Here is an 8,369-nt window from a genome sequence, read left to right as displayed (position 1 = left end):
TATTGTTACAGAATTTACTTTGTATATTTGCCCTTTAGAAGATAACATTTTAATTACTTCGAATAATCGAGGTTTTCTGGAAAGAATAATAAATTATTTCAGTAAAGAAGGGTTTAACAATAGTAAATTTATTGTACACATCAAATTTTGACTTCTTATTGTGTAAAGTGCACGAAACTGTTTGCAATCCGATACTTATTTATTTTTACAAATCCAATAAAATTATAAAAGGTAAATATCGTGTATTAATTAAATCGCGTGTATTGTGTAAAACGGTGACCTTTAATAGTAACAAAATTAATGAACAATTGAAGAAAGATGGGTAAATAAGGTTTTCAAAATTATACTTTGAGGTAAATGACGAAGTCCATCGTCCGGTATCGTCTAGTGGCTAGGATACCTGGCTCTCACCCAGGAGGCTCGGGTTCGATTCCCGGTACCGGAATATTCTTTTTGCGCCTATACTATAAATGTGTGATTGTAATAATCACACACTTCTGAAAACTCCACGGTAACAGTCAAAACAGTTTTTATAATTTTTTTAATTCTCGAGAACAGTAAATATTAAAATCAAACCGTCCAATAAAAATTATTATTATAGATTGAATGTAAATTTGATAAAATATAATTATACTAAAATCGATAAATAAGTAAAACGGAAATGTGCTCTCAACTAATTTGACCACTTGATATTTATTGTTAGCTTATTTTAAACAGTGTAAGTATCAGTTTTAATTTATACAGTATATCATAAAATCCTTTAAATCTTAAAACAAAAGAATTCTAATTGTAATTTTAGAAAAAAATAAGTTCGTGATTTTATCGACTGTATTGTAAGTAGAGAACAACGATACAGGAAGTTCTTTATATCTAGTTTGTTTCCGGACATAGCGGTTACCTCTAGTAATTTCCGAGAAGTAATTAATTCTGAGAATTGCCTATGCTTCTTCTCATGCTATTGTAAGATACCAGGTACAGTACAACTGGTATGTAGATACATATAAGTTAACTAAATAGCAACATACTAAAAAGTTGTTGAAACCCGTTTTAGAAATTTATACCTAATAATAAATGTGTAACAATAATAATGTAAAAAAAGTAAAGTTTTCTTCCAAAATTTTTTAATCGGTTACTATGATTTTTTTCTAGATTCAAACAAAATTGTAGAATCGTTTCCAGAATTCTTATCTAGCTTCTATTGTAAAGTTGATAGCATAAGTTGGAAATAAATACAAAATATGGATAAAATCTGTAAATAATGTCTTGAAATTACATGGGTATAATGAAAAAATTTATCGATATGGTTCCACGGTCACGCATGTCAACAGGCCAGGCATTTCCCGGGAATCTGTCGAACCTATTTTATTACCAGAAAGCGCCACATTGTAACGTAAAATGCTGGACTTTCATAAATGTATGTTTGTCATTCTCATCGATTTATAGTTCTGCCATTCCAATGTGAGTGTGCCAAAGTTATATAATGTTATCGACATGTATGTCCATGTGTTAACATACGTTCAACCCATTTTAACGTTGGATGTTTGCCGTATTTTCTCTACCGGAAGTACGACAATGCATGGTCGCAGCATATATAACTTATAATATATTGCGTACTGGGAGTTAGAATCCGTTGAAGGGAAATTCAGAAAAAAATAGAAGAAAATGCGGGTTAAATGTGTAATTCATGACAAATTTAGAGTGGGTAATAGAAAAAAACGACCAAAAAACTTGTGAATTTATAATACATTATTTCTACTTTAATTAACACACAACCTAATTTTATATGAAATCCATAGAGAGGGTTTTCACTACTAAAGTAAGTAGTCAGTTTATGTGCCTCATTAGTTTCTAGTGTGAAACCAAAATGGAAGGTTGTCGGAAGGGTTAAGAGCATCAAAAGAGCAACTTTTTCCCGTGGGATTTTTGTAGTTTTACACACTTGCAACCAACAGATCGAGACGTAAGAAACAGGGCAGTACTGACTATTTGTTTAAAGTGGCTACTACTTTTCATTTCACTCTTTATTTGACATTGATATAATTGTTATTTCAGTGTTCTGGTTTTTCAATTTAGTCGACATACCTCCAACTGTTCTTTTATGTCTAACTTTGAGGGTAAACGTAAGAAAGGGCCTTGTGGCCCTAGTTTCGCCTCTGTACTCATGTACTAATAAAGACATTTTGACTATGACTTTGATGAGTTCCTATAGAATAAAGACGGGCAGTGAATCTAAGGAAGTAAATCTTACCATTAAGGAGAGACTGTACCAGACTGACCGTATACCCATTGCTGAGGTCGAAAAGATGATTTAAACCTGTGCTTCCCCCTCCCTAACGGTGTATGAGATTCCTCTCCGATACTGTCGAAGTAAAACTACAAAATTTATTTTTATTTTTTATTTTCTACACCTTAAATTAAAGAAATTTAAAGTATTCAATTTAGTAATTTTATTAATAAAGCAAAAAATAAAATCCAAATTTGTATGAATTTTCTATAGTATTTGTAAGTATAGTTCTGTTTAAGGGGGTATGAATTTAATACGTCAGATTTTCCTGTCAAAAATCATTTGTATAACCAAAAGAAATAAAGCTGGGACCCTCAATTCATCGGAGTTGATTCCTTCAATAATAGTTTTAAATCTCATTACTTAGCAACGACTCATGTATTAAATTAACGATTTAAACCAAAAATTGAATAGCCAAAACAACTCAATTAAACATTAAATCACTATTAAAAGACAAATATGTCTAGAAAGAATACTGTCATAGAAAATAAGTTTCGTTTAGTGAAAAATAATTTGAACAATGTCAAAAAAACGTTAAGTGGAATTCGGAAACGCCTGAGAAAATTAAAAAAAGATATTACAATGAACTCAAGATTGCTGGACGAATTTGTGGCCCCAGACAGTGAACGAAAGAAATGGTTGTCGACAGTACGTAATAAAGGGACTCTAGAAGGAGAGACAACGTCGAAATTAAATTAGGAATATATTTCCACGAAATAGGAACAAATAAAATTATTGTACAAGAGTCTTAAGTTTCGAGTCTGCTCATTTATGTTCCACTACAATCGCATTCTCATTTGTGACCTTTTAATAACTGTCAGTAAAATTTTATTCATTTTTAAATTAGGTACTTTTTTATATTTTCAGGGAGTAATATTTGTTTTGTAACTGATGTTAATATTTTTTACTAAATTCTATATTGTTATAAATAAAAACGTCATGTCACACCCTGAAGCTATAATTTTTACATATGTACACAATATCCATTTTTCATTTGGGCCTGAGAAAAGTTACTTATATTGCTTACTTTAATTACCCGTAATTTCACGTGAAATGATCAAACATTTCCCCTCTTTTCTGTATTCAGGAAATATGTTTTAAGTACCAAAGAATTTAAACATACAAATATTTACCCAACTTTGTAATCGATTGCACGAACTTAAGAGGTTAAACGAGAGATCGATTATACAGCCTCGGTATTCCAAATATTAGCGTATCTCTACCAATGTCTTGGGGTTTTATTTAAAATTACGAAGAACAGGCCAATAAATAGTTTTTTAAATAGCGTAACCATGTATAATTATATAAAATAACAAGTATTATTGCCAATAAAAATGTTAATGACTTGCTAAAAGATATAGGTGAGAATCTTAAGTCACATTACCACCTCTGTAAAGTTTTTCGGAGAGTATCCAACCACGATTAAAGATTGAAAGTTTTTAGCTTACATTTTTTATTTATTCCTCCCCTCGTAGTTTGAAGATTGGAATATTTTATACTCAAGATTTTTCTTGACTAAAAAGTATTCAATAATAATGAATTTATGCACACCTCATGATTTGGAATTTTCTGAACAGTCAATTCCAATATCAGTAATTTTTCTATAACTTTGTACTCTAACCGTACAGCTCTTTACGCTGCTATTCATAGTAATTAACAATATTAACACTGTAATTACGTACAGTAGTACAACATTGTCGTTAAAAATTGTTTATTTTGCAATTTATAAAACTTCCGGAATTGAAGAGAATGCTAAAACATACAGCCCAATACATGATTGTGTCCCTAAGGTTATGTTTACATGTAGAACATAAAAAAAAAATACTTGAAAACCAATGAAATAAAATGTTGTAGCGTTTTCATTTTCGGAACTCTTTTACACTTTCTCTTTGACTACAAGGACACATTAGCTTACACAAACCTAAATCTCCTATAATCTGCAAGTGTTGTGTTTGCATGTGAATTCTCTAATAATTCTGCAATAACTTATTCACTCAGCTTTATCAGCTATCATCAGTAATATATTTTAAATCAACTTATTGCAAATGAAAATGTCAACTAATAATTTAAAAGATATCTTTCTTGCGGAAATGTTCCGCCACGGAAAATGTAAAAATACAGAAGCATTATACGAGTATATGTGAATTGAAATGTTTTATTTTCCTCAGGTGTCAACACTTACGCAAGACATAAAGTTAGGCACACAGTAAATAGTAAAATATATAAAAAAATAATCAAAGAGTGCTGATTGACAACATCATCTAACTTAACAATATAAAAAGATTAAGACCATAAGTATAAATCGGTTTAAGAGCTAAAACTTTATTTGAGGAAGATAACAAAATCTGAATAAATCATTTTGTATATTTAAATTTATTTCACCTAACTACTTGGAAGTATGATTTTTATATGAATTAGGTTTTATACAATAATTATATTGTTACTTGTCATCCTCAGCTTGACAAGATTATACATTTTTGGCGGTTGAATTTTCAAGAAAGGCGCTATGTAAACAATAGCGGTAATTGCCGTATCTATTTGTTTAAAATATGGTTCAAGTACAAAGTAAGCAAACAAAGGTTGGAAAATAAAGTACTAAATAGGTTGATATACAAGATTTGGTTTAACTTTTTTGTAGTAAAATATAAAATAAATAAAACTAAGCAACATAAAAGACACACTTTAGATATAAAAAAACGCATTACGCATTACAGTTTTGTTTGTTTGATTATGGCTTTATTATGACCTCATGTTTACTAGACCAACATAAAAGTTTATAAACTTTTATAATTTTTCTGTGTGGTAGAGAATCATCTTCGTGAGATCTTCTTCCTTTAAACTTTTTATTTCTTTTGTTGTTTTGAGCTTCAGAATATATTTAAAGTTTCCTGTAGTGATTTCTTTTTATAAAATCCTACTTTAATCCAAGATTTACTAAACGGTTTCCTTACACTTACTTTACCTGTATTTTTTTTTTATTTTTTATTATTGGACTTTAAAAACTTCCAGCTCTTTAGTATTAACACTCCGAATGCCCTTAGTATATTCCTTAAGCGCCAAGCCGTTTTCCCCAGTGTTGCAACCTTTCTTTCTAAAATCTGTAAAAAGTAGTTTTATACTGTAAACCTAACTGTATTTGATATCATTTTCTTCACAATTAACAGTATATTACAATAATAATTGGAAAATTATTTGATTTTTTACGGTTATTGGGGAATTCTATTTTTCCAATAAAAAACGGGGAGGGTTGTGCCTTGAAAATATTGTTCAGTATATCAATTTCAAATTCCATGATACCATAAAATTCACAAATTGTAGTCATGTTTAAGAAAGTGTATAGTTTTATAGGAGTCTTTAGGTAAATAAACTTATTTTTTTTAGCGCAAATCTAAAAGTAGTAGAAGAAGCGTTTTTGTGATCAAAAACACATACATTTGCATAAATTTTTATAAACTGTAAACCTAGGTATAATTTTATTTACAATAACCTAGAGAACACTGTAAAAATAAATAATTGTGAGAAACCCTAAGTTTTTGATTTTTTATGGTTAGTAGAAATGAAAATTGTTACACGTTTCTAAAATAGGTGTAATTACTTGATAAAAACAGTTATTCTAACAATTTTTGGGGGTTTTGTAAAAAATTTTAATAACCTAATGGTCATAAATTTTTGTATATATATATATATATATATATATATATATATATATATATATATATATATATATATTATATATATTAATATTAATATACTGTTAAAAACTATAAAACACCTACAAAAGTAAAAAAGTAGGTGAAACTATATTTTCTGCAAAAAAGATAACAGAAACGTCATTCTGAAATTACTTCGCTGTCATAGAACAATAAAAATACCAGAGCTGTGTTTGGCAACTCTTTTCCGATGGTATATAAATTAGGTCGATACTTGATTGATTACGTATTATAAAATTAAGCGGGCGGGCGGGCGGGCCTGCGGGTCAAATAAAATAAACGGATATCCGTTGATTGGCAATCGGTGGGTCAAAGCAGTTTCTTACAGCTTCTTTATAATCAAAAGTTTTCTTTTACTATAAGAGTTGTTAAAAACAGCCCGTTATGGCTAGGGCACACAAGAGATACTGCATTGATTTATTCATATTACAGTACATAGAAAGTTGGTTCACGAAAGTGTAGTAGTCGACCAACACAACCACTCAAAACAATCATGACCTTAAAATGAGGTAATTGCCTGCTTGGTACTTGGCCTGATTTCTATAACACGTGGCTCTTACTTCCAGAAGCATCCTATTGGCAATTATTTCAACTAGTTATTGATATTTCTCCACATAACTCGCTTTTTACTATATTAGCGTGAGCTCTTAGAAAAGTTTACAACAATAAACACCGAATTGAATTTTCTTGCACTTAACTCTATTTTTTGCTCTTCAGTTAAACGCCAAACAAAAACAAGGCAGACTTGAGACAGAGTCTAAACAATATCAGTGCATAGAACCAGCGCCTTAAAAAAAACCACGAGAGATTGGTCTTGCAAACCATTAATAAACCAGTTTTAAAAGTTACAATGTTAATTCCTGCGGAAATGGTTTATTTGAATCCTCGAAACCTAGTTCTATATTATTTTTGTAACATGTAGCGACGGCATTGTCTGCAGTATTGTTATACTCTCAAATTCGTCCATCGGCAATAAAGAACTGTTAAGATTGATATTAATGGCAACAAACGGTCAGATTCCGTTATATGCCCCCAACGCTTAAACTGTTTTCAATGAACTTAGAACGTTATAAAACGATGTAGTTCAGTAACAGAACTAACATTATGCCCTCAACGCTAATTTTTCATTTACGGATGATTATAATGAATTACAATTGGTTACTAGCTAAGAAAAAAAGGGTACTTACGTATTATATCGACCACACCCCTACATTTCTCCAAACAAAAACTAAACTCTTTATTGAAAAAACACACAAAACTTGTTTTTATTCTTGATCACGCTCCGCCACCCAAAATGCGAGTGCCTCCGGCCATCAAAGCGGACTTCGGCAGCACCTTTGCCCCGCGCTGATGTTAACGAAAGAAAAAACATCCCTCGAGATAGTACCTATCAGTAAAAATACCAAATTCTAGAGGGGTTGATCAGAAATATAAATTGAATTGTAATGGAAAGGCGATTATGTACCGTGCAAAAAACTTAAATAATCATGTGATGCCGCGCGGCCTGCCGTAATCGGGATTCTCGAGATAGATAAGATAACAGCGACAACAATGCCGACCGCAAGACCTGGAAATGCTTGTTGATTGATGGAATGTTAGTTCTGTTACTCAACTACATCGTTTTATAACGTTCTAAGGTCATTGAAAAAAGTTTAAGCGTTGGGGGCATATACGGAATCTGACCCAACAAACTACTAGAATGTTGATCATTTTTATGTTTGCTAATCAACCAAAACCTAATTAAATTAAATTTGGCCGATTTGGTTAGTGACGGACCATTATACAGAATTCACTACTTTTGCCGTTGGATCGCGCTGTGATCTTTCCAGTGGGGTTTCTACGTTTTATCGTTTCTGAGACTACAACTTCATATGCAACTTTCATATTAACTTTCATATTCATATGAAACTGGACGTGAATACCGACATGGATCCATTTTCTACCTAGTTCAACCCGTATTCTCGTGTTAAGATGGAGTTATTGAAACTAAATCAACTTAAATATTACTATTTTTTCGTTTCTCACAAAACTCGATTGTTATGAATGAATGATCATTTAGTCTTTAGTATTCATTCATGTATGTTCACTAGAAACAGCTAACTTTATTTTTATGCATTCAATGCAGATGGTTATATTTTATATTTTTAACCGTCCCAACAGCTTTAATAAACGTAAGCATCTTAGTATTTACTGACTAATTGTCACATCATATAATATAGGTTCGCTATTATAGAAGTTTGGATCTTGTGGATTAGCCATTCATGTCTGTTCCCCACAAGCTTTTTTTATGTATTCAATACATTTTATTTTTCAATATTTGATATTTTAACCGTCCCAAAACCTTTAGAAGTAAGTAACTTACAAGCAGAAGCAAG

General features: G+C 30.9%; 1 non-coding gene across 1 annotated transcript; it reads left to right on the top strand.

Annotated features, from left to right (window-relative positions):
* The first annotated feature begins 373 nt into the window (after positions 1-373).
* Positions 374-445, top strand: Trnae-cuc. Its single transcript has one exon. It is a non-coding gene; the product is annotated as a tRNA-Glu (tRNA).
* Positions 446-8,369: the final 7,924 nt, after the last annotated feature.

Source organism: Homalodisca vitripennis, unplaced genomic scaffold (genome assembly GCF_021130785.1).
Source record: "Homalodisca vitripennis isolate AUS2020 unplaced genomic scaffold, UT_GWSS_2.1 ScUCBcl_274;HRSCAF=1895, whole genome shotgun sequence".
In the NCBI taxonomy this organism is placed as follows: Eukaryota; Metazoa; Arthropoda; class Insecta; order Hemiptera; family Cicadellidae; genus Homalodisca; species Homalodisca vitripennis.
The sequence above is the reverse complement of the archived record's forward strand: the minus strand, read 5'-3'. Positions and strand labels throughout refer to the sequence as shown.